The sequence below is a fragment of the Cynocephalus volans genome, chromosome 5 (assembly GCF_027409185.1).
Source record: "Cynocephalus volans isolate mCynVol1 chromosome 5, mCynVol1.pri, whole genome shotgun sequence".
NCBI classification, from domain to species: domain Eukaryota; kingdom Metazoa; phylum Chordata; class Mammalia; order Dermoptera; family Cynocephalidae; genus Cynocephalus; species Cynocephalus volans.
In genome coordinates this window covers 14,764,530-14,788,730 of record NC_084464.1, presented here as the reverse complement: position 1 = coordinate 14,788,730, position 24,201 = coordinate 14,764,530, and the positions used below count along the sequence as shown (strand labels likewise).

General features: G+C 42.9%; 1 protein-coding gene across 4 annotated transcripts in view; it reads left to right on the top strand.

Moving 5' to 3' along the window:
* The first annotated feature begins 23,544 nt into the window (after positions 1–23,544).
* The window catches only part of RREB1 (ras responsive element binding protein 1), a 124,591-nt gene continuing 123,934 nt past the window's right edge, over positions 23,545–24,201 (top strand). For all 4 annotated transcript variants that reach the window (XM_063096607.1, XM_063096606.1, XM_063096604.1 and 1 more), the window contains exon 1: positions 23,545–23,733. The gene's annotated coding sequence lies outside the window, so the exon portion shown is untranslated. The remainder of the gene's footprint in view (positions 23,734–24,201) is intronic.

The window sequence follows — 24,201 nt, the reverse complement described above, 5'->3', positions numbered from 1 at the left end:
GTTCAACCCCTGTACTGGCCAGCCACTAGAAAAATTTTAAAAATAAGTAAATCTAGGTGTAGGCTACTCTTATTAGTCCCATCTTTTAAAGGGAAAACTGAGGCACAGAGAGGTTAAATAATTTGCCCAGAGTCAAGCACCTGATGCAGAATTGTCATGTTCTTTGTGGTCCAAGGAAAATCCTGACCACGTTAATTACAAAATAAACTAGTCTCTGGTAGAAATGGGTCCAAAGGGTCTACTTGGGTCATAGTCATGCTCTGGTGTTGTTTTAGGTGCTTTGTAAATTGTTCATTTCTAGAGCAAGTTCTTACTGAGCATTTAAAGTCCCAGTGGCTTGGAGTAGGGATTCCACAAAAGATAGGCATAGACAGGAAGTTGTCATACATCAGACAAACCAGAAACTTCTTAGCAGATACCCATGCATAAATGAGAGGACTTTGGAGGGGTTGGGGGAACTACCTTGTACCAGGCTGTGTGCTAAGTGTTGTAAGTATATGTCTTTCATTTTTTTCTCCCAAGAACCCCTGTTGTTTAATTCTATTAATAGTCTATTGAGCAGGAAACTAAGGCTGAGACATGTGGTCACATGGCTTCTGCATCATGGTTGTGAGTGAAGATCATACCTATTTTCTCTAGAACCTGGATTTTATCCACTGGATTCTCTGCTTTCAATCAAATGGGATGTTGAAGACAATTGCCATCCATCAGATAGTGGCCAAGATGGCCCAGTTACTAGAGGGATAATTGTATATATTTATGAAGTACAATATGATATTTGGGTACATTCATCCTGTGTACAATGATCATATCAGGGCATTTATTATATTCATCACTTCAAACATTTGTCACCTCTTTGTGTTGGGAACATTCCACATCATCTTGATACACAGGCTAAACTAGATACACAGTCTAAACTAGAGGTTTAGAGACAGCATTTCAGTGTCTCCTAATGTCAGTAATCATTTGGTTGGCCTCCCCATTTTGTCCCTTGGTTCTGGTGTCCTCACCTGACTCCTGGGTCAGGTAAGAATCCTTCGGAGATGTTATTGTCATGGCCATGTTCGTGGTCTGTAACAAGATGGACAGGTGTGTGTGGGCTGGGGAGGCCCAGAACTGCTGTGTGGGAGCATGGTGGCTTTACCACATAAGTCTTCCTGCTGGGCTCCTTGATATCCACAAGAGAAAGTTCAGTGTTTTGTATTGTGCCATATGCAGATGGAAGTTCAATATAGTTATTTTTGAGCTGCTTCCAAACTGTTAGATTGTAAAGAAACCTTAAAAATCGTCTAGCTCAATTTCTGCATTTACTGAATTACTGCATTTGCTCAGTTAGTGAAAAGAGAAGGAAAAACCTACCATTTGTGTAATCTTGGGAACATTATTTCACCTTTTGAGCCTCAGTTTTCTCACCTGTCAAATGGGGAAGAAATAATAGCATTCATAGGTATTTGTGAGGAGTAAAAGATAATAACACATCATTTACCTGGTGTTTTTCTTCCTTTCCTATAATTCCTGGAGAATGTTTGCAAACGGATTTGTGTCTGGAAATGTAGTTAATAATGTGGACTATGGGAAACAAATGGCTCATGGGTTTCCTACTTCCTACAACTGATTTTTGACTCATTCACCTCAAGGACTCATCTGAGAAAGTTGGTTTAATTAAAGTAGTAGAATAAAGATTCACTGGACTTAGTTATCCATAGATACCCTGCTTCATCCCCCAAAGGGATTACAGAAATACACATAATAGAACAGTATTTAAAATAAAGAAGTGGTTGACTCAAGGCTAAAGCTTGGAGTAAGGTTGATACACAAATGCAAGTCATGAGATCCAGATAATTTGCTAGATGTGGGCTTCAGAGTTGCTTTGAGCTTCCAAACAGCACTCAAAGCAGGTAGGGGAAATGGTTAGTAATACAGCTCAGGGGGCCCTTATAATATGAAAACAAACCAGGCGTGCAAGAGAAACAATTTTCTTCTTGGCCCAAGACATTCCTTCTACGGGTCTTCACAGAGAGAACTTGATGTAAAGCAGTGGGACTCCCTGTAATAAATAAAATCTAATTTATTATGCTGTACCTGAGTGTAGACAGGTGACACAAAGCCAATACCTAATTTAGTAAAAACAATTTGATATATAACCATAAAATAGGTCATTCTCTGATTGATTACAATGATACAGTGAAAATTTAATACAGACTGGTTGCATGTAAACTGTGATAAATTTGTTTATGAAATTACCAAGCAGCGGCATGGTAAATGGGAAATCTGTGTTTAGGCTGGATAGGGAATGGAGAACTCTCTACTACTCTTCCAAAGAAGTACAGTTTTTAGGAAGAGCTTAGGACAAAGAGGTCAGTACAAGCTGAGGAGGAGTGTGGACTTTCTCGGTGTAATCCACAGTTTGAGTAAGGACTCAGGCCTGTGCCAGGAAGGGCCTCCAGACTACTTTGGGGAGCTGAAATATATGCTTTATTGAAAACTTAAACCATCATAGTAACCCCACCACTGAGGAGCAGTTTTGGGAGTTAGATAAGGAGGTCAGATTGGGACCTGTTGGGATTTAAGTCATGGGAAGTCATATATACCAGGGTCCTTCAAAAGTTTGTGAAAAAATAGAATTAAAAGATAATATGAATCTTTCCATGAACTTGTTGAAGTACTCTTATATGTACAAAATACATATCTGGCAGTTTCCAATCAAATGAGAACGTAAAATAGCCAAAGAGAGGCAAATGATTGAAAATAGAGTTCAGTTTTGAAATTTGAAATTCAGGTGTTTACAAAATAAAACCAACCTTAGTATTGAAAGCAGATAATGGTGTTTTATTGTCATCATTGGTAAAGTCTGGTTTGGGGACTCCTGGGAATCTCTGATATCTTTTCAGGGGGCCTGTGGGTTTCAAGACTATTTTCATAAGGACAATAAGGTATTATTTGCTTTTTTCCTGCTCTTTCTCTGTGGGCTTTCCCAGAGGACACATGATGTCTGATACTGCAACAGGTTGAGTGTAGAGAATCCAGTCACCTTCTATTAATCCAGTCATTCAAAGAGATTTTGCAAAAATGTAAAGCAATGTTGCTCTTCTCATTAACTTTTCTTTGGGGAAACATAGATATTTTTTGTAAAACTGCTATTTTTGTTAACTTGATAGCTTTATTACTGTTATTTAAGGTAAATAAATATTTTTAAATTCCTCAGTTTTAATTTCTAAGATGGTAAATACCAATAAATATAACCTACAAAAACAAAAGCTGTTTAGAGTCATCGATAATTTTAAGTGTGTAAAGGAATCCTGAGACCAAAATGTTTGAGAACCCCTGTGTTAAGCATGTGTTTACCACAGACTGTATAGGTACTATGTGCTAATTATGATACACACAGCAGTGTGGTTTCTAAGATCCATGAAATGCTACCATCGCTGACTGGACACAGACCTACAAATAAATACAGAATTGTTCCAAATAGTGTTGACATCTCCACTCTGTATGCATCCATATGACAGACATTTATTTAGCACTGACATTGCAGCAGTTAGTAAAACAGACAAGGTCTCTGTCCTCATGGAGCTTATTTCTAATCAAAGTGCGTCAAGAAATCAGAATTGTCAAGCATTTGCAGTGTATAAGAGATCAATACATACAGTTGGTATTTGTGACTCTGGAATTGGTATAAAGAGGGCCTCTAAGGGGACGAATCCCACTCTTTACTATGGGCTTGGCAGTGTGCTGAGTGCTTGTGTATGCTAATTTGTATAACAATCCTACATTGTATATAAGGTTATATGTTTTTATAGGTGAAGAAGTGAAAAAAAAAAAAGAAACGGACATTCAGAGAGGTTAGATAATTTGCCTGAGTTGTCAGCTAATAAGAGAGAGCCAGGATTTGTGCATTTTTATAGCATCTTTGCTTTAGGTAGTCTTTTTGTCTTAAGGAAACGGTAGACTGTAACAATCCCCGCATCCATTTCAGAGGCAGGGATGTCTATTGTGATGTCTCTTTTGGACCATGTTCCTGCACAGGTGCAGAGGGCAGTAGTGAAGAAACTTCACATCCAGATTGGGAATCTTCCACCGCAAAAGTGGCCAGGTGAACCTGACCGACATTCTCTGCAAAGGAGTTGCCTAAACCGAACGCATGAAAGGATGCATTTAGGAACTGGGAGGAGCCCTGTTAACCAGGAGGGCCAGCCCACAGGGCACACGATAGTAGACTCCAAGAAAACACCCACAGCAAGGTCTGTGTTCTTGCACCATCTTTCTGCCGCAGCCGGTTAAGATTTCAAATCACTTCTTTCTTTGCCAGGGCAGGTTACTATGAAGTGTCTCCTAGAGGTGACCTTTCTGGACCTTTAAATGGTTTTAATTTGGACCTTTATAGGGGTGGTGGGCCCAGTCTGCGAGCGCCTTTGGGTTCAAAGCCAGAAAGTCTCAGCTGCTTGGAATTTCGTGGCATCTGCCAAGGTAGATATTTCTGTTCAGCAGGAGCCTCCTCTGAGCTGCCTATGTACCACCTCTTCTCCTCCCCCGCAGAGAACTTTCCCCATCAACCGCCAGAAAGATGTGACTTAGGGTCATGCTCAGTGTGGTGACTGCTCTGTATATTAACCACACCAGAAAACAGTCTAAAACCTCTATAATCCTGGAATCTTCCTGAATCTCTCAGAAGTCTGAGGAACTGGAAATATGTCTCTTCTAAATGGAGAGCACATACATGCACCCTCATAAATAATCACCTCGGGAAGGAAGTAAGGTTTCTGCTTGCCAGATTTTTGAGTTACATCCTACCTCCACTAATATCATTCTATCATTTGAAACACCCATTGTAAATGTAGTGGATAAAGCAGACAGAGGTAGCTGCTGGTGGTCACATATACAAAAAGGAGCAACCATTTATCGTATACCTGAGTTCAAAAGGTCCTGTTTTACCAGTTTCCTCTGGATAGTTTCTTCTGCTGAAAAGTTCCTTACTCTAGTTAGCTTGCCAGTCAAGCCCTCACACCGGACACACGGTATTTCCTCTCCTCTCCTTTCCTGTGGCTTCTCTTTGTAGCCTTTATTCATCTTTACTTGTTAATCGGCACGTAATAATTGCACATATTTATGGGGTACAAAGTTATATTTCAATATATATATACGATCTGTGACAATCAAATCAGGGGTAACGCCCATCCCCACAAAAATTTCTCATTTCTTCGTGTTGACAGCATTTGCCCACTGAGAACATATAAGAACTTATTGTTAATTAGAGACACCTAGCACCACCAGAACTTATTTTTCCTATCTAGCTGTAATTTTGTATCCGTTAACCCACCTAACCAACCTCTTCCCCTCCCCCTCCCCCACTTCTTCAGCTGTGAATCTCTGGCTCAGCTTATCAGTCTCTCCCTGACCTTTGTCCTGTTGGCTTGGCAAAGTTTGGGTGCTTTAGAGGGGCAGGCAGGAAAATAGCACCTCGGTGCTCAGAGCCCTTTCATCCCACAGTGCACCTTACTTACCATGCTTTCAGCCATCGTTTAAATAAGAACTGCTCTCCACTTTTCCCACATCTGGTGTCTTGCTGTGCCAGTTCCAGCTAGGTATTTGCAGCTGAGTGTGTGTTCAGCTGGCAGGAGGTAACTAAGTGTACTCCCCTTTCTACATCTCAGGGAATCGGGGTCAGCTTCTCCCTTGCAGCGTTTTGGCAGCCTTCTTGCTTCCCATCTTCGAGTCAGGTGCATGGACAGGAGAGTGGTATTCAGCAGAACACTATAGTTTGGGCTTGTCTGAACAAAGCAAGTTAGATTTGTTGGTCTGCTTTAATCACAACCCCTTTTAAGGAAGCCAAAAGCACTTTTTCAAGTAGGGGCTACATTGATCAGTGTGATTTCTAGATGTTGGAAAATGGTTCTGCATCATTTCACTGTCTACAACAGGGTGGTATAGAGTGGGGACTTTGGAATGACACAGGCTCACTCTGTGACTTTGGGTGATGTAACATCTCTAAACCTCTCTTCTATGAACGGGGTTATGATCCACCTCGAAGGGCAGTTGAAAGGATAAATGAGATTGTGCAGGCAAACCACTTGGCTCAAAATTGAGTCAGGGCTTTTGGTACATGTTAACTTTCATTTTTATCCAACTTCATGATCCAAATCTGTTGACAGTGCAATTTTTTGTTACTCCAAAACCTACTGCAATTATCGTTAAGAAAGCCAAGGGAGACCAGGTCCATAGGGGTATCCTTACCTGGTTGGTAGATGGAAGGGAAAGAGAACAGAGAGGCAAATAAAAGCATGCTTCCAGCAACTTGAGAGGCCTGGAGAACTCGTAGTATGGCCTGAGGCCAATGAAAAGCCCCAGAGAGATGCAAGGGCTGAGTGTCTTGGAGGTTTGCACCCTGGCCTGCTGGCCTTGAAGTGGCTCTACCCATTTCCCTGACTTCTTTCATCACTGAACAGACTGCCACCAAAGACTGGAGCGCTTGGCAGGGTGCCAGGAATCTGTATCGATGTCACACCTCTTGATGATGGAGGGGAGGCTGGTGATGCTAACCCGCAGCACATGGCCTTGTCAAGCTGCTTTGGGCCCCACGCTAGCACTGGTAGATGCTTTCAGATCTCGCATAGTGAGGAGATTACTCAACTCTCGGCTCTGGGGTCAGGAGTTCTGAAATGAAGTCTCAGCTTTGCCCAGCTTTGCCACTTGAATTAGCTTTGGACCTTCAGTCAGTCACATCAGCTCTCAGAATCCCACTTTCCCAGTTTATTAAATGAGGATTAGACTTGTTTAATATGAGCCAGAGATCCACCCCACTCTAGCCCATGTGCATTTGAGTCATGGTGCCAAGACCTTCTGCTTCGAGGCAGCACCCTGTGTCAGGGGTAGCACCTGAGGCCCTAATAACTAAAAATTGCAGTTCTTGGACCCTGTCGTACACAGCCCTGATCAGCACTGATGGAGTAACTCAGCGATGGTTCCAGCACACCCTAGAGCCCAGTCTCCTCAGCTTCAGCCCTGGTACCTGTTTCTCTTCTCTCGTACAATCTGAGAGCTAGAAACTCATCTTCAATGACTGTTTTGCTTTTGGTGTGTGCTTCCTGAATGAGTCCTAACTCACATTTTTTCTAGCTTCGCTGTCTGATCTCAAGGGCCACATCTAACAGAAGGCTTGTGTTTAAAAAAAAGGGGAGGGTGGTTTCCAGATCTCTTTCTCTATTAATCAAACTTCAGTTTAAATGACATGCCTTACACAGAATTCATTTAGAAGACTAGAGCTGTTCATGAGAAAGTGAAAGTAGCCGATAATCCTTTTTTATATATGATAAAACTGGAAGGTCATTTAAACCTTTTTCCCCCTGGTAACAGAAAAAATAAGCAAGGGTACCTGAATTTTTACCACCTTTTCTTTTTCCCACCTTTTGCCCGGGATAAAGATGTCATAGAAGCCTTTGCATTCCACATTCCTGCTAAACTCCTTAGGTAGGAAAAATAATTGGCTTTTTCCTTGAGAGAAGGGTAGTAACAGACTGTGTCTGAGCTATTCTCTTGCAAATCCCAATGGGCACTGAATAATAAAGTCTGTCTAGCTTCGAGTCTGCAACTCTTCTCGCTTTCCTTTGAACAAGAGCAGTAAGTTGCTCTTTTTCAGCAGCTCTGGTGCTGAAAAAATCCAGTAGGTGGCCAAAGAGCCTTTACAAGACTAAAGACAGCAGCAGAGAGCCATTGGACCAGGTTTTAAAAGAAAAGTGTACTCGTATCTTTGTACAGCAAACAATGCTAGAGGAGTTGAATGGTCCTTCAGGACCCCGGCTTAAGGATAGGTGACTTATTTAGGCATGTTACAGATGAACACGTTTGACTATAGCTAAATTAAGTTCTCCAAGTAATCCCTGAAACAGAAGCTCTGACTATTGAAGCAAGTGTTCAGAGCAGACCTCTCAGCCGTGCCTCATCTTAGCCTTTAATTTATGACGTGATATCACCGTCAAGACTCCACGGAAAAGCCCCTCCAGTGTTCTCTGTGCAACATGAAAGAACTGTCTGCACCACATGAGCCAAACCCCAGGAGTTCTATGGGCTGAGAACTTTGCCCTTTGTAAATTACTTTGGTAAGAAATTCTAAGTTGAAGAGGTGGCGATAAGGAAATTGCTTTGCATTGTTTTATGGTTCCAGCATTTGGTTTCCTGGGGCGTCCCATGTTCTTCTTTGATTTGAGTCATGAGAAGAAGCCTGAGAAGCCAGCATGACCCTGCTCTACACTAGGTACCCAGAATTGGCCACAGGTCAGTGGATATCCTGTTTACGCAGTCACAGGTGTGTGCTGTGTCACTGAGATGTTCCAAGTAGCAATCTTTACCTTCAAATAAACACTCACTGGATGTGACTGGTGCCTTCAGCCTACATGTGACAATTTTTTTTTTAATTGTGGTAAAATATAAGTCACATAAAAATTTACCATCTTAACCATTTGTAAGTGTACAGGTCAGTGGCATTAAGTCCATTCACAGTGTTGTGAAACCATCACCACCATCTATCTCCAGAACTTTTTCATCTTCCCAGACTGAAACTCTGCACCCATTACACACTAACTCCCCGTTCCCACCCCACCCCCTACCCCCCACCCCCCACCTGCCACCCCAGCAACCACCATGAATTTGACTCCTCTAGCTACTTCACGTAAGTGGAAACGTATATTTGTCCTTTTGCACTGGCTTATTTCCCTTAGCGTAGCGTCTCCAAGATTCATCCACTTGCAGCATGTGTCAGAATTTCTTTCCTTTATGAGGCTGAATAATAATCCATTGTTTGTAAGCACCACATTTCATTCACCCATTCCTCTGTTGCTGGACACTTGAGTTGCTTCTCCCTCTCGGCTGTTGTGAATCACGCTACTGTCTTCATGGGTGTACACACATCTGTTCAAGCCCCAGCTTTCAATTATTCCGAGTATATACCCACAAGTGGAATCGTCAAATCGTATGGCAATTCTATTTTTAATTTTTTGAGGAACTGCCAAACTGTTTTCCATAGAGGCTGAGTCATTTTACATTCCTACCAGCAGTGCACGAGGGTTACAACGTCTCCACACCCTCACCAACACTTGTTTTCTGTTTGTTTGGTAATAGGCATCCCAGTAGGTGTAAAGCGGTATCTCATTTGGCTTTTCTTACACAGTCCCCTTATTATTTTAATTATAGATTTTTAAAAGTTTTAATATCTAGTACCCCTTCTTCCTATCTTTCATTAGAAAAATCTTATTTGCTGTTCTGACATTTCTTTCTTTCAGATGCACTTGGGAATTATTTTGCTACATTTCTTCCTATAAAATGTTTTATCCAGTTCGGGTTTTGATTGGAGTTGCATTTAACATATAAATTAATTTAAAATGCATTTTAAAAATAAATTTTTAGTCTTATCTAAATCTTTCTTCACTCTCTTCTTATATATATATATATGTATGTATGTCTAGGATTTTTGTTTTGTTTTTAATTGGTTACACATAAACTTGTTAAATTTATTGTTTTGTGAATGGGGTTTTTTAAATTGCATTTTTTGTGCTGGTTATTGCTTTCATATGAGAAATGTATGTGTGTGAGTGTGTGTGTGCACACACGTTTTTTAACTGTCTGCTTTACAGATCAAAGCAATAACATATTTTTAAAAAAACAACAGCGTTTGGGGTCAGTCAGACTTGGGTTTGAAACCCAGCTCTGCTACTTATCTGATTCATGACCCTGAGAAAACTATAGTGCAGTTTTTGGCATGAAGGACTTCAATAAATGATGACTGTTACTATTAGATTTTTCTTTGATATAATTTTCCATTAATTTCTTTGGGTTTTCTGGTTATACAATGAGATAATCTGTAATTAATATAGTGTTCACTTTTTCTTTCCAATATTAAATCTTTTACATCTGTATCATGTCTTATTGCATTGGCCAGAAAAACTTGCAGAACAATTCTAGACAATTATGTTAATACATCCTTTCCAGGGGATTTTTATTCTGATTTTAAAAGGAAAGCCTCTAGCTTTTCACCATTTTATATATATATATATATATATATATATATATATATATATATATAACATTGGCTGCAATGTGAAATGGATGCTCCTTATCTTTATATTATAGAAATTGTGTCTTTCTTTTATATCTGTTTTGGGTCCCAGAGGCACTTTTTTTTAAATCTTTGATTCCCATGTATAACAAAATTTGGAACATTTAAGTTTTAAGCAGAAACCATGTTCAAATTGTATAATCTTAAACTAGGCATTCTTCTAGTTCAAGTTTATTGATATTTTAATAACAATTATTTTCTTGATGTAAAAATAGTATTTGTTCATTGTAGAAAATCTGGAAAATGTGGACAAGCGCAAGAACAAAAATTTAATATACCATGTACAGTTTTGTAAGATGCTTCTTTTCTCTTACTGTATTTTGAAAATTTCCTAATTTTAAAAAGCCTTATACCTCACGATTGTTAATGGTTAGCATGTTATTCCATCATGTGGATACATTTCCATTCGTGTACAAAAGCCTTATTAGTAGACATTTAGTTCATTTCTAGTTTTTCATGGTAACAAATATTCTAATGATAGTCGTCCTTATGCATATAAGGATACATACATCCTGATACATATACCTAAACTATCTCTTTAAGATAGCATCTAGAATTCTTTTTCTTAGAAGTGGAATGGCTGGCTGAAAGAGTTACACATTTTTAAGGATGTAATCCTTAAATTTCTATGTTTCTGTTCAGAGTAATTGAAAACGATATCATTTAGACAACAGTGTGTAAGTATACCCATTTTCCTCAGCTTTGCTAGAACCAGATGTTGAAATTTTTAAATACTTTTTTTTACCAATTTGATAGGGGGAAAAAATCATACTGCCTGTTTTAACTCGCATTTATTTTATTACTTTTGAGGTTGAACGTTAAAGATGTGTTTATTAAGTACTTATATATCATCTTTTATGAATTGCTTCTTCATGTGGCTTGCCCATTTTGCAGTTGAAGCATTCTTTTTCAGAGCCAGTACAGCATAATACCTAAGAGTAAAGGCATAGAGCTCAGAGCGAACTATGTTCAAATCCCTGATCTGCTACTTATTAGCTATGAGGCCCTGTGCATGTTACTTTTTAGCCACTCATTATTTTAAAAGTGGAACTAATAATTGTAGGTCCCTTACAGGATTATGATGAGATATTGTGTGCAAAGTGCTTAGCATGCCTTACACCCAATAAGGGCTCAATAAAGTGTGGCTTTTATTATATTGAGGCTCTTAACTAACTCCTCCTGTAAATACCCTTTCTTCCTAGTTTGTAATTTCCACGTCCGTTTAGCCTATAATAGGTTTTTGGATGTATTTAAATTTAAAATTGTTATGTAAATGAAAATACACACCATTTCCTTTATTTCTTTTCCATTGAAAACCCTTCCATACCCCCAAAGATCAGATAAATATTTAACTACTTTTCTTCTGGTTCTTTTATCATTTTATATTTTACTTTTAATTCTTTAATTTATTTGGAATAAGTTTTCATCTTTAGCATGAAGGTGGTATTTGGTGTGATTTTTTTTCCTCTCAAATTGTTCCAACTATATCAACTAATCTATTCTTTTTCCTCCCTGATTTGAAGTGCCGTATTTATTATGCACCACACACTTCTAGGTTTTCTGTTTGATTCCAATTTATTTATTGTTGCACTGGCACTCTACAGTATATGTACGATATGTTCCCTCTAGCTTTGTTGTGTGTTTACTATCTGGAAGCATCCATTCCACCTCCTTTCGACCCCATCTCTGTTTTCAAACTGCAAGTTTGTTTCTGTGTTTAACTATAGACTTGGATTGCAGCCTGATCAAGTTCAAATTTTTCTGTCATTCTATACAGTGCAGTCGAAAGAACTTGGGCTGTAGACTCAAAGGACTTGGATTCCAGTCCTGACTCCACCACCACTTAGTGGCTGTTTAAGTTGGACATATAATAATATGTGAGCCTCGGGTTCTCTATTGAAGCAATTGTGCGAAACATGCACACTTATCCCAAATTAATCTGACATAATGGAACCAAACTGGCAAATCATAGAGTCACATCACTCAAGTTTGTACCTTTCTATAAAATAAACCATTGTTTTAGTGGCTGCAGAAAATTTGTGACTTAGTGTTTTATCATGTCTGATGTCACTGTACTATAACTTTAATAACATTAAGAAAGATTATGAGCAACTTTATTTTACAAGCACTTTATATGCATACAGACACATATAAAAATCAAGTTATATAAACATGCTCATAAATGAATGATTGTCATCATGTAGCAGTTTAGAAAAACAACACTGATGTGGCTCTCTTCTGTTTTTAAAAAAAGATTGAGGTAACCTTAACATTTATTGGATTAAGATAAATGTGTTTGATTGTAAAATGTAACTATTACGCATTTAATTTTAAAAACATAACACGAACTACAATTTATCAAGCACCTACCATGAGCCAAATGCCTTGTTTGGAATCTTTATGCATGTCTTCTCTTTCGGTCCTCATGACGATGTGTGTGGGTAGCTGAAACAACTGTTTTGTAGGTGAAGGAACTGAATAAATTTCTCTGGAGTTAGACACCTGTCCTAGTGACACAGCTGGTAAGTGAGAGAGCCAGGACCATCTGACTGCCAATCCATGCTCTTTCCATTGTAATCTGCTGCTTCCAAGTATACGTACAGTCCTCAGTTTCCTTTATAAAATCCAATTTTTGAGCAATTGGAGAAGGAAGAAAAACTCTCCTTTTTGCTGAAGCCTGAAACTTGGATTTTTATGTGGGAATAAAGCATGATTTGATACACAAGGTTCCATACTGGAAATATGAAGAACTGCTGCAATCATAGTGTAAAGATAAACTGTGGGGAAAGGAATATGGCTGGACTGCAGAGAGTGCTACATGTTTTAACATTTGTGTTACCAGTGTTGTCTATCACACTCTAGATAATTGCTTCAAGTTCTTGACTTTGATAGATATGTTTATGACATTAAAGATAGTCATTTCATGTAATGGATTTAATAAAACTAACTTTTCTCCTTATAACAAAATTATTGCACATTTACAGTAGAAAAATGAGAAAACAGAGATAAGCAGAATGGCAGAAGACACAATCCTTTCTAATTGCACTACCTGCAAATAACCACTATTTAACATTTTGGTGTCCGCCCCTGTGTCTTTTTCTATTTATATATGATTATAATTTTTTATTTGTTGACCAAAATGTGATTATATATTTATAGCCACCGTTTTTCACTATCACAAACTTTTTTAATGAAATGAAGTATTCATCTCCCAGACAATTTTAATAGGTGTAAAGTGTTTCAGGGTAATATGATAGTTTTAGTAGCTAATTTCAGATTCTTAAACAGGTTGCTTCCAATTGGCTTTACTTGTAGGATTATCACAAAGTTGTTTTATGATATCATCAACTCCTAACTCACTCCTTTAAGGCCTTCTCATTCTGTTGTGTCTGCACGTAGGTGCTTGCCTCTCAACATCTTAGCTTATAGTTCTGATGAGATGGTTCCAACTTACAGAATAACACTTGGGCAGATAAACTTTAAGCTTTGGAGGCTGTTTTAGTGTGTAACTTAAACACCAGAGATTTATCTTCTCACAGTTCTGGAGGCTGGACATCCAAGATCAAGGTGTTGGCAGGTTTGGTTTCTTCAGAAGCCTCTCTCCTTGGCTTGCAGATGGTGTCTTTTACCTGTGCCTTCGAAACATCTTTTTTCTGTGTGTATCTCTGTCTGAATTTCCTCTTCTTACAAGGACACCAGATTGGATTAGGGCCCACCTATATGATCTCATTTTACCTTAATTGCCTCTTTAAAGACTCTATCTCCAAATACAGTCACATTCTGAGATACTGGGTGTGAGGATTTCAGCAGCTGGATTTGAGGAGGGAAGGGCAGAGGCACAATTCAGCCCATAAGAGAGGCACACTGGCTTTGTTTTGAAAGATCACACTGAGGAGGCAACTTGCAGTGTGGCTTTTGAAGTTTTCATGACATCTGTTGTTTAAAATATATAACCAATCATTAGCCTCAAAGATCTGCTGGGGCAGGGATCTGGTATGCTTTGTTTACTATTGTACATAGAGCCTGGAACAGCATCAGAGCCTATCAATTGCTGATTCAATGAATGCATAGATGAATGTCAAGTGTCTTTAGTAGCATGAAGACTTTATTTTTAGTTTGTGTCACTTTATATACTTGAAAATATTTTACTGAGCACATTCCCCCATGAGATACCATTGGATCCTGAGATGCACATAGGTGCCTGAAATTAAATAGAAGGCAGACACAGTGGGTAAAATCGTTCCAGTTCCCCATCTTCCAATGTGAAAAGACATACAAGCACTAGCTATGACTATATTTCTTTCTGAGAGAGAGAGAAGAGTTTTCTGTCCAGTGGAATGTACACATTGTTATTTCCAGTGTTTACAAATGGGCAGACTTTTCACGGCAATCTAGTCTTGTGATTTGACTACAACTTCTTCAGCACTTTTTAGAGTTGAAAACTCTGGTGTGATCCTTTGACCCGAGAAAATGGGGACCCATTCTGAGAGCAACATGCCCAGTGGCCAGGCAGCGTGGACAGAGCCATCATAATAGTGAAGCACTGTCCCCACTTACAACACCATTTGGGGGCCTATTTAACGGAAGCTGCAGGAATTTTACTTTGGTTCTGTGCATTACTCAGTTGAACACACAAGGATACACATACATACTACATATTGAGGAAGTATTTCTTTCACTTATTTGTACCCTGGTTCGTGAATGAAGAGCTCCATCCTACAAAGAAACATTGAGTTATAAATACAGATCTTTTAGGCAAAGGGAGAAACTTATCCAATGAGAGTAGAGCAGTTTTTTTCCAGTCTCTTTTGTCATATCTGAGGGCAGAAGGAGGGACAGCTAGCCCTTTCTGTTTCCCTGAAGTGAGGTCATTTTAAAATTCTTGTTAGCAGTGAACTTATGGTTGGCTGGTTGTCTTAGAAGAGTTATTTAACCTTCCGTGATATTCTGAATATTTATATTTATATTTATTGTATGCTAACAACTCATCAACCTAAAATTCAGCTGAGAATCAAGAAATAGCAACTTCTGGCTTCTGGGTAGCAAAAGGAGATGCTGGTCCTAACCCTTACTTTTGACACATTTCTAACAATCTCAGTTATCCAGTTTCCTAACCACTGCAGATTAGGAAGGATCCATTAGAGAGGAAAGAGGAGGTTACTACTGGCAGACACGCTGAGTTCAGAAAGAAGTGACAAGGGACAGCCAGATAGTGAGGGAAGAAAAATAGCAAAAAGCAGACCAAAACTCTCAAATTGGAATTTACTGTGGAGTCCTATGGTATGTAGCACATAGCTATTGCACACCTCAAAAATGAACAGTTTCTTGAGGATGTGACCATCTTGTGGCCTAGTATAAATATTGCTGATAAAGTAATCCTTGTATGACCATCCAGTATGATATTTGATGTTTATAGTCATACCATTTTGTTCATATATTAACTTTCTGATTTTTAGAAAAAGGATAAAAACTAAGGCAGTGCATAGTACATTTAGAAAAAAAAATTATACTTCAAATGGTGAACATTTAAAGGGAAACACCTTCAACCACCAGAAATAATGCATTTCTTAAGTTATCTGGTAGCCAGGGTAATTCTGAGATTGTACTAAGGTGTTTTCAGCAGCCCATCCTTACGACTGTGAGTTGCTTGTCTGAGGGAGAGAGTTTAATTGGATGCATTACAAAGGAGATTTTGAGGGCTGGCTGGTTAGCTCAATTAGTTAGGGTGCAGCCTTGTAACACCAAAGTCATGGGTTCAGATCCCTGTAGAGGTACAGACCAGCGCCAAAAAAAAGGAAAAAAAAAAAAACAAAGGAGATTTTGGAATTCCAAACCTCTCTCCACCTGCCTCGCAGACCTTCTGCTGTACTTGCCACTCCTGGGCTGACCCTTCTGGCCACTTCCTTTATGTCCCCAACCCTTTCCAGCTCATTCCCACCCCTCCTCCCTGCCTATTTCGCCTCTGCACATACTGCAAAATATGCCGATCCCTGTGCTAGCGCCAGAATAGAGAAATCCCAATTAAGTCCCTACTTTCAAGAAATGTCCCACCCGCTGAGCCCGTGAAACCCCTTGCTGTAAGCAACTGCAACACTTGACCTTCTCCGCAGCACTTCCCTACCTTTGCACCTTGATGGAAAAAGCCTTTTCTCAAGAAGACCAGTTCTCCCAGTTCACTGGAGCACGTGGAGTCTGTGAACGTGGGCTCTGCTGTCCCTTCCACGTTATGGCTCCCCGTCCTCTCTGCCGTCACATTTTCCTGTATCAGTTAGCTAGGGCTGCTGTAACAAATACCCCAGGCTGGGGGCTTAAACAACAGAGATTTTATTTCCTCACGTGCTGGAGCTGAAAGTCTGAGATCAAGGCATTGTCAGGGCTGGTTCTGTCTGAGGCTTCTCTCCTGGCTTGTAGGTGGCCATCCTCATGTGGTTTCCCCGTGTGTTCATGTCCTCATCTCCTCTTCTTATAGGACACGAGTCAGATTGGATTAGGGCCCACCTAATGACCTCACTTTAACATAACTGTCTCTGTAAAGACCCTGTCTCCAAATATGGTCACGTTCTGAGGGATTGGAATCAGGGCTTCAACATGTGGGGCTTCCTGCAAAGTTGGTGGCATCTGCCCAACCCTGCCTCTTCTCATCTGATCTCTAAGACACTTCCTTCACAATGGCCGAAGCTACCGCTTTATACATTTCCTCTGTACCCCATCCCCTGGCTCATTTTCGATGACAGGACCATCCCTATCAAGGACCCCTGTCCTGGTCTTGCTTCACATTTGCTGCATCTCCTCCGCCCAGTGATTAGGATTTCTCCTGCATCTCACGAGACACCACACACTGGGCTCTCCTCTCCTGGGGGCTCTTTGCTGTGTCCCCCACCCTCAGCCCCTCCTGCCTCTGCTCCGCCGCTAAGCCTGCTTTCTTCGTTTTCACACTCCTTGGCCACTCCCAGTTGTCACGTCTCAGTCTCTTCCTAATTTGTCATCCTTGCTCCTGTTGGGCCTGGTCATGCCCACATTAGCTCCCAATTAAATCCAGTGGTTTCTGGACCCTGTTACTTCTGTGCCTGTGCTCATTTTAGTTTCCAGCTGTCAGTCATCCCCACTGTAAGTTTTCTCTCCTCTGTGGTCTCCATGGCATTGGAAGGAAGCTCAGACAGAGCCGGAGCCTTGTACCCACAATTCCTCCCTCCTATTCTCCTTAAGCCTCAGCCCAAGGCCTCCCCTGCTCTCCTTGCTGTTGCTTTACACATTCAAGGCCATCAAATACCAACTCCCACAACCTGCCTTTTGCACTAATATTTCTCAGTGTGTTCCTACTATTCTTTTTCCCTTCCCTCACTTCTTAGAATATGAATTACCCTTCTTTTCTCTCAAGGCTAATCTCTCTACTTTTTCTCCTCTGCCATAGACATACACACACACATCTTTCCAAAGTTATTTTCTGTTTCATATATCTGTATTCTCTCCCTCTCTGGGTCCACATTCCTTGCCTGTTGATATAAATTGGTTTAGGTGGCTTACCCATTCTAAAAGCTCTTCACCAGATTCTGGTACTCCTAGAGGTAATTTTCAAGGCTGTGGAACAGGGATTTTCAATCTCGGCACTATTGACATTTGGGTCCAGATAACCCATTGCTTTGGGGGGCTGTCCTTGTATGTTGTATTATGTTAAGCAGCATCCCTGCCTCTCTCACTGAATGCCAGTCACACCTTTCCCCGCAACTTGTGACAGCCAAAAATGTCTCCAGACATTGCCAAACATCCCCTGGGGGTCAGAATCGCCTGGTTCAAAACTACTAATGCAGACGTTAAGAGTGTGGACCCTGCTAGGCAGTCTCTAACGCTGCTGTGCTAGGTATGTTGGAATTCACAAACTAGCTACAGCTTCAGAATTTATTCTGCATATATGGAACATAATACTTGGAGAACAGAAAGAGATTTGTACCTTACGTTTATGTGAGGGAGGGATGATTATACACCAAGTTAGCCATACTTAAAAATGTGCATTTACTTATTTTTCCAATTAAATCCTTGTTACACAACTGCACAGACAATAATGGCCCTTCTGCAAAACTCCAATCAAAAGCATCTTATCAGGATTAGTCAAGATAATGAAGGAGGCATTTTTTAAATTCGTAAACTATTTAATTCTCAGTTGGCTAACAACAACAGTGAAAGAGTGTGGGCCCTGGGTTGGACTGCCCGGTTTGCATCTCAGCTCTGCTGCTTACCAGCTGTGCGATGTTGGGCAGATGAGTGACCTCTCTGCTTCAGATCCATCAGTTGTAAATGGGGACAATCATGGCACCTACCTGACAAGAGAGGACAGGGTGCACAGAGGGCCCTGGCGCACAGGCCGTGTGGGGTAGGTGTAGCTGCAGTGGCCATGCCCTTTCCCTTTCTCCCCTCAGTGCTCAGCAGAGCATGGGCTGCACTTCCTTCCCTTCTAGTCACTCCTTAACCCCTTGCCTTCTGCCCCTGTTCTCCATGCTCACATCCACTTACTCTCACAGCTCTCATCCTTGTTCCTGCTGCTTGCCTTGATTTTGCTGTTTTAACCCTGGCTGTTCTGCTTCTGTAGAGGAAGAAGAGAGGGCGCTCTTGTCACTCCCTCCTCCTTATCTGCCTGATCACAGGCATCTTCCTGGGTCCAGCTGCCAGCCTTTTTTCACCCATCGTCTCTGTCCTGAGATGTCTCTCCAGGCCTTGCCCTGAGCCCAGCCTCCTCTCTTCTTGCACACATTGCTCCCCCCGCACACGACTCACACCACAGGTGGACACACCCCTGTCCACCCAGTTGTCCAGGCTCCAGACAAGAGAATCATCCTTCTGAACTCTGCTTCTCACTCCGCAGCCAGCTGGGCCCAAGCCTGCTGGATTCCGTCTCCTCAGTACCCCCTCCCTCGGGTCCCTCCTGTCACTCTAACACTGCTGCTGTGGGTTCACTGCTTTTGGTGCCACACCTTTTGGTCGAAGATCCAGAGGGATTTTTTCCCCCATTCTCCTATATTCAGTTGGTCAAGTTCTATGGCTTCTATGACCTAATTATGTCTCCAATCAATCCCTTCCTTTCCAGCTGTGCAGCGAGTGCCTTACTAGGTCCTTATTCTTTCTTAGATGAATTCTTCTACCAGTTCCAAACTAGCCTTCCCATATCATCTTGTCATCTTCCAGACCATTCTCCACAGGACCGCAAGGCAGGCTCTGTGCCCTCATGCTGGCCGCCCCCTGCCCCCTCTGTGTGGAGTGCCCGTCATCTCCTCTCTGCCTGGGGGATGCCTACACGTCCGTGGGATTCAGCAGATTGTGTCACCTCATCTAAGCAGCCTTCGCCAACATCCACATTCTTTTCCTTCAGGATCCTCTTCCATGGCATAGCTCCATTTCCATGTATTTCTACCTTAAGACCCAACGTCACCTCCTCTGTCACCATCCACCTCAGGTGGGCTCCCGCCTCAGACGTCCCATTGTTGTCATTTTCTTACTGCCGGACTATGAGCCAAGCATCGTCCTGGCCCTGACTCCCTCATGCCCTTCCTGGTCCTCCAGTCACCTTGGTGTCAGCTCTCCTTCTAAACTGGTTCCTGAGCTTCTCTTTTCTGTTCCTTCTTCCCGCACCCTCATCAGGCCCTCAGCGATACCTGAGCTTTTCCATGGCTAATATTCAAAATTATTTGTTGCACAACCTTAGTTTATTTACTGTTCAGTCTCATCATTTATCCCTGTATATCTTATAAATCTGCCTTGGTAGAATCCTTTCTGATCTTGGAACAGGATCCATAATTTGCTACAGTCATGCCTTTGAGTCTGCTGTGTTAATTCCGATTTCCATCTACTGAATTTCTAGCCATTCTCCATAGCCCATCTCCATTGCTTCCTTTCCCATGAAACTTTCCCTAATAATTTCCCTTATGAGAAATTATCTCTTTGCTCTGATCTCCTGAATTTTGCACCTATTTAATGCTTCTTATATATGCTGTTTTGGATTTCATGATTATTTCCTGTAGATGCAGGGATTCAATTATAAACTCCTTTAAGGTACAGATTATAAATTATCCATTTTTGCACCAACTCTCCATTCTAGAACCTAGCTCAATTCCATATATGTATATACTGTGCAAATCAGCTGTATTTGGATACATAAAATTCACCCATTTGAAAGGAAGTTAGCATATCAAAGAGATATCTGCACTCCCATGTTTATTGAGGCACTATTCACAATAGTCAGGATACAGAGTCAACCTAAGTGTCCATCAACAGATGAATGGATAATGAAAATGTGGTATATATACACAATGGAGTACTACTCAGCCCTAAAAAGAATGAAATCCTGTCATTTGCAGCAACATGGATAAAACTCATTATGTTATGGGAAATATGTCAGGCACAGGAAGATAAATACCACATGTTCTCACTTATCTGTGGGAACTAAAAATAAGTTGAGCTTATAGAAGTAGAGAGTGAATTGTGGTTATGAGAGGCTGAGAAGGGATGGAGGATAGGGAGAGGTTGGTTAACAGATACAGAATTACAGCTAGATAGGAAAAATAAGTTCCAGTGGTCTATAGTAGTGCTAGGCATCTATAATTGACAATAATTTATTGTATGTTCTCAAATGTCTAGAAAAGAGGAGCTCGGTGCTCTCATCACCAAGAAATGATACATTTTTGCAATGATGGATATGCCAATTATCCTGATTTGATCATCACACATTGTATACATGTATTGAAATTTAACTCTGTAGACCATAAATTTGAGTGATTAATACAAGTCATTTAAAAACAAAGACACCCATTTAAAGTGTATAATTCAATAGTTTTTCGGTATATTTAGAGTTGTACAGCCATAACCACAAGCAATTTTAGAACACTATCACCCCAAAAAGAAACCCCATAGGCATTAGCAGTTGATCCGCATTTCCCCCCAAATCCTCAACCCTAGGCAACCATTAATCTACTTTCTGTCTCTCTAGATTGGCCTAATCTTGACGTTTTATACAAATGTAATCATACATTATTTGTCCTTTTGCATCTGGCTTATTTCATTTAGCATATGTTTTCAAGGATCATCCATGTTGTAGCATATGTCAGTACTTCATTCCTTTTTATGGCTGTATAATAGTCCATGTATGGATATACCACATTTTCTTAATCCATTCATCCATTGATGGATATTTGGGTTGTTTCCACCATTTGGATATTATGAATAATGCTGCTATAAATATTTGAGTACAAGTTTTTGTGTGAACATATGTTTTCATTTTTTGTGTATATCTAGGAGTAGAATTGTTGTGTCGTATGGTAACTCTATGTTTAACATTTTGAGGAACTGCCAAGCTATTTTTCAAAGTGGCTGCATGATTTTACATTCCCAGCAGCAATGTATCAGGGTAGATTCCCCACACGGTCCTTCCTTTGCCCTGCCCTTGGCACACAAGACACCAATTCTATGATGACCTGATGACCGTGTGAACGATTACTCCTGGTTAGAGACCTGCCCATTTCCTCCACAACAGACCTGTCTTCAAAAAAGCATTTGATAATATACTTGGGGACAGCGGGTGGGGGTGGGGGGAGGCTTAGAAAAAATGCAACTGCTAAAATTTCTCTGGATGGTGTTTCCCTCAGTAAATAGTAGACCCTGGGAAACGTAACAGGTTCTGAAAACTTAATTTCGATGAGTGGAAGTCAGAGAAACAGCCAGCTGAATCAGTTCCCTCTTGGGCAGTGGTTTAGCTTACTTATCTCAAGTCAGAGGTAATGATCCAACTGCATTTCCTTGGTTCTAGGGAGTTCTATTTTGGCCAGGACCTGTCCATTCCGTCCATCCCTAGGCAGGCACTTTTTTGTGCAGCCCTAAAAGTTCGAGTCTAGTTGAAGACCTCAAATTAAAGGCCCATGTTTGGGCCTACTTTGTACAGTGAGCAAATGTTCTCAGAGGGGGCGTGTGGTGGAGACAGGGTCAAAGGTCATAGTAAATAGAGAGGAGCCATGTTTCTACATGTATGGCATCATCTTGCTTAAGTTTCAAATGCATAATTCTACAGTAATGTTCTCTGCACATTTGTCTTTGGAATATGGGGGTGGGGGGTGTTTATTTTCAACAACCACAACCATCCTATCTTTCTGAAGATGTTTCCAAAGGCCGAGAACAGGCTCCTTTCAGAACATCAGTAGGAAAAGAATTAACAGTTGGAAGCATGTCAGCTGCATCATGGAGGAAGCGCAGCCGAGGCCTGGTTTCTCTGGGCTCGGTGATAACCTGGACCAGGGCAGCCAGGGCGAAGCGTGGTGGCAGGAGCCTTGGAGATGTTGAGCAGCTCGGAGGAGGGCCCCTGCTTTTCAGAGTTGAAACAAGAGCCCTCTGAGAGAAAGAGATATTGCGTGTGGCTTCCCTGATGCCTTGGAGGGCGATGTGGATGACACAGCATCATCCGTTTCATCGCGGGGTGGGGACGCAGTGGCGCAGGCGCCCCCGCCGTCCTCGGCCCCTCGCGCGCAGGCAGCCCCCCGCTTGGGCAGCATTTGTGGGTGTCAGGAAGGGAGAGTGACAAAAGTCGAGTCGGAGTTGGACTTAGACGGAGGAGCACGCTCGCTTGGGGCGGCAGCCCCAGCGTGAGAAGGACGGCCCTGGGCGAGAGACAGCGTGAAGTCGGGGCGGGGTAGAGCACCGGCTCCTTAACCTCCTGCCCCATCGTCTGCGCGCCCCACCTGGATGCAGAGCCAGGACCGCGTGGAGAGGGAACGGCGCGGGCGGGGCGCCCCTCCCAGATGCCGCCGAGACCGAGAGGGGCGGTGCCGGGCTAAGGACCCCGACCCCCACGCTACCCCCCGCCCGGGCCTCCAAGTCACCCCTGTCGCGCTTCCGGGGTATCGCCGTCTCTCCCCCACCTCCATGAAAATAGTGAAACAAACCGTGGAGAGGAGTGATGGAAACCCGGGGGCGGGGAGTCGCCCGCCGTGTGGGTCTGGAGGGGAGGGGGCGCGGTGGCCCGACAAGGTGGGCCTGGCCCATCGCGATCGCGCTCAGCCGCGGCCACCGAGACCCTTGCCCTCGGGCGGCCGGGCCCTCCCCTGGCCCGGGGCGCCCCCGAAGGGCATGGGGCACACTTGGCGCTGCGGTGGGCGAGGGGGGAACTCCGCCTTCATCCATCCCGGGATGGCAACTGCGGTCACCCCGCTAAAATTGGGGCGGGGGCGGCGGTGGAGACAGGCGGGTACCGCGGTCCTCCCCCACCCCCCCGCCCGAGCCGCCGCCGCCGCCGCCGCGGCCGCTCAGTAACACGTCCCCAGGAGACTCGCAGGAGCAACACGTGATGTGTCTACTTATCAGGGTGAGAGAGGGAGAGCGAGTCTCCGAGCGTGCGGGCGAGGAAGCGGGGCGGGGGGCCGAGGCGGGGGCCGGGACGACGGCTGGGGCGCCGGGGTCGCCAGCTCCTCGCCCACCTCCCTCCCTGTGGGAGAAGAGGAGGAGGGGAAGTGACTGCGGAGTTGATGAACTTTGCACATCCAGAAACGCCATTTTGATTCCTTTTCCGGAACAAGTTTGCATCTCTCCTCGTTCTCTCCCCGAAGCCCACCGGTCCCCACCGCATCATGCCTGGGAGCCAAGCGTCCTGGCCGGCCGTAAGTACGCGCCCGGGTTCCGGCTCGCGGTACTTGGGTGGCAGCGAGATGTCTGGGTCAACGCCGGAGCGACCTTTTAAAGAACTTTTGGGGATGGGGAGGGTGAAGGCTGCAGAGCGCGTTGTACTTTGGAGATTCGGCGTCTCCCGGAGCGGAGGACCCGCGCGCCCCACGCCGCGCAGCGTGCGCTCGGGGCGGCCGGGATGAGCGGGGCAGCCCTCTCCCCTCGGGCTGCGCGCCGGGCCGCTCCTCCTCCTCCTCCACCTCCTCCCCTTCCTCCGCTCCTTTCCCCTTCCCGAGCTGCCGGCTCTGCCAACCAGCTCCCAGGCGAGCCGCCGCAGCGCCCCGCCAGCAGGACCTGATGCGCATCCATATTAGCCGTCCGAGCGCAGGAATCCGGCCCGGCCCGCGCCGCCGAGTTTATTTTTAACCAGCACCGCCAGGACTCGGATGGTGCGCGCACCGCCG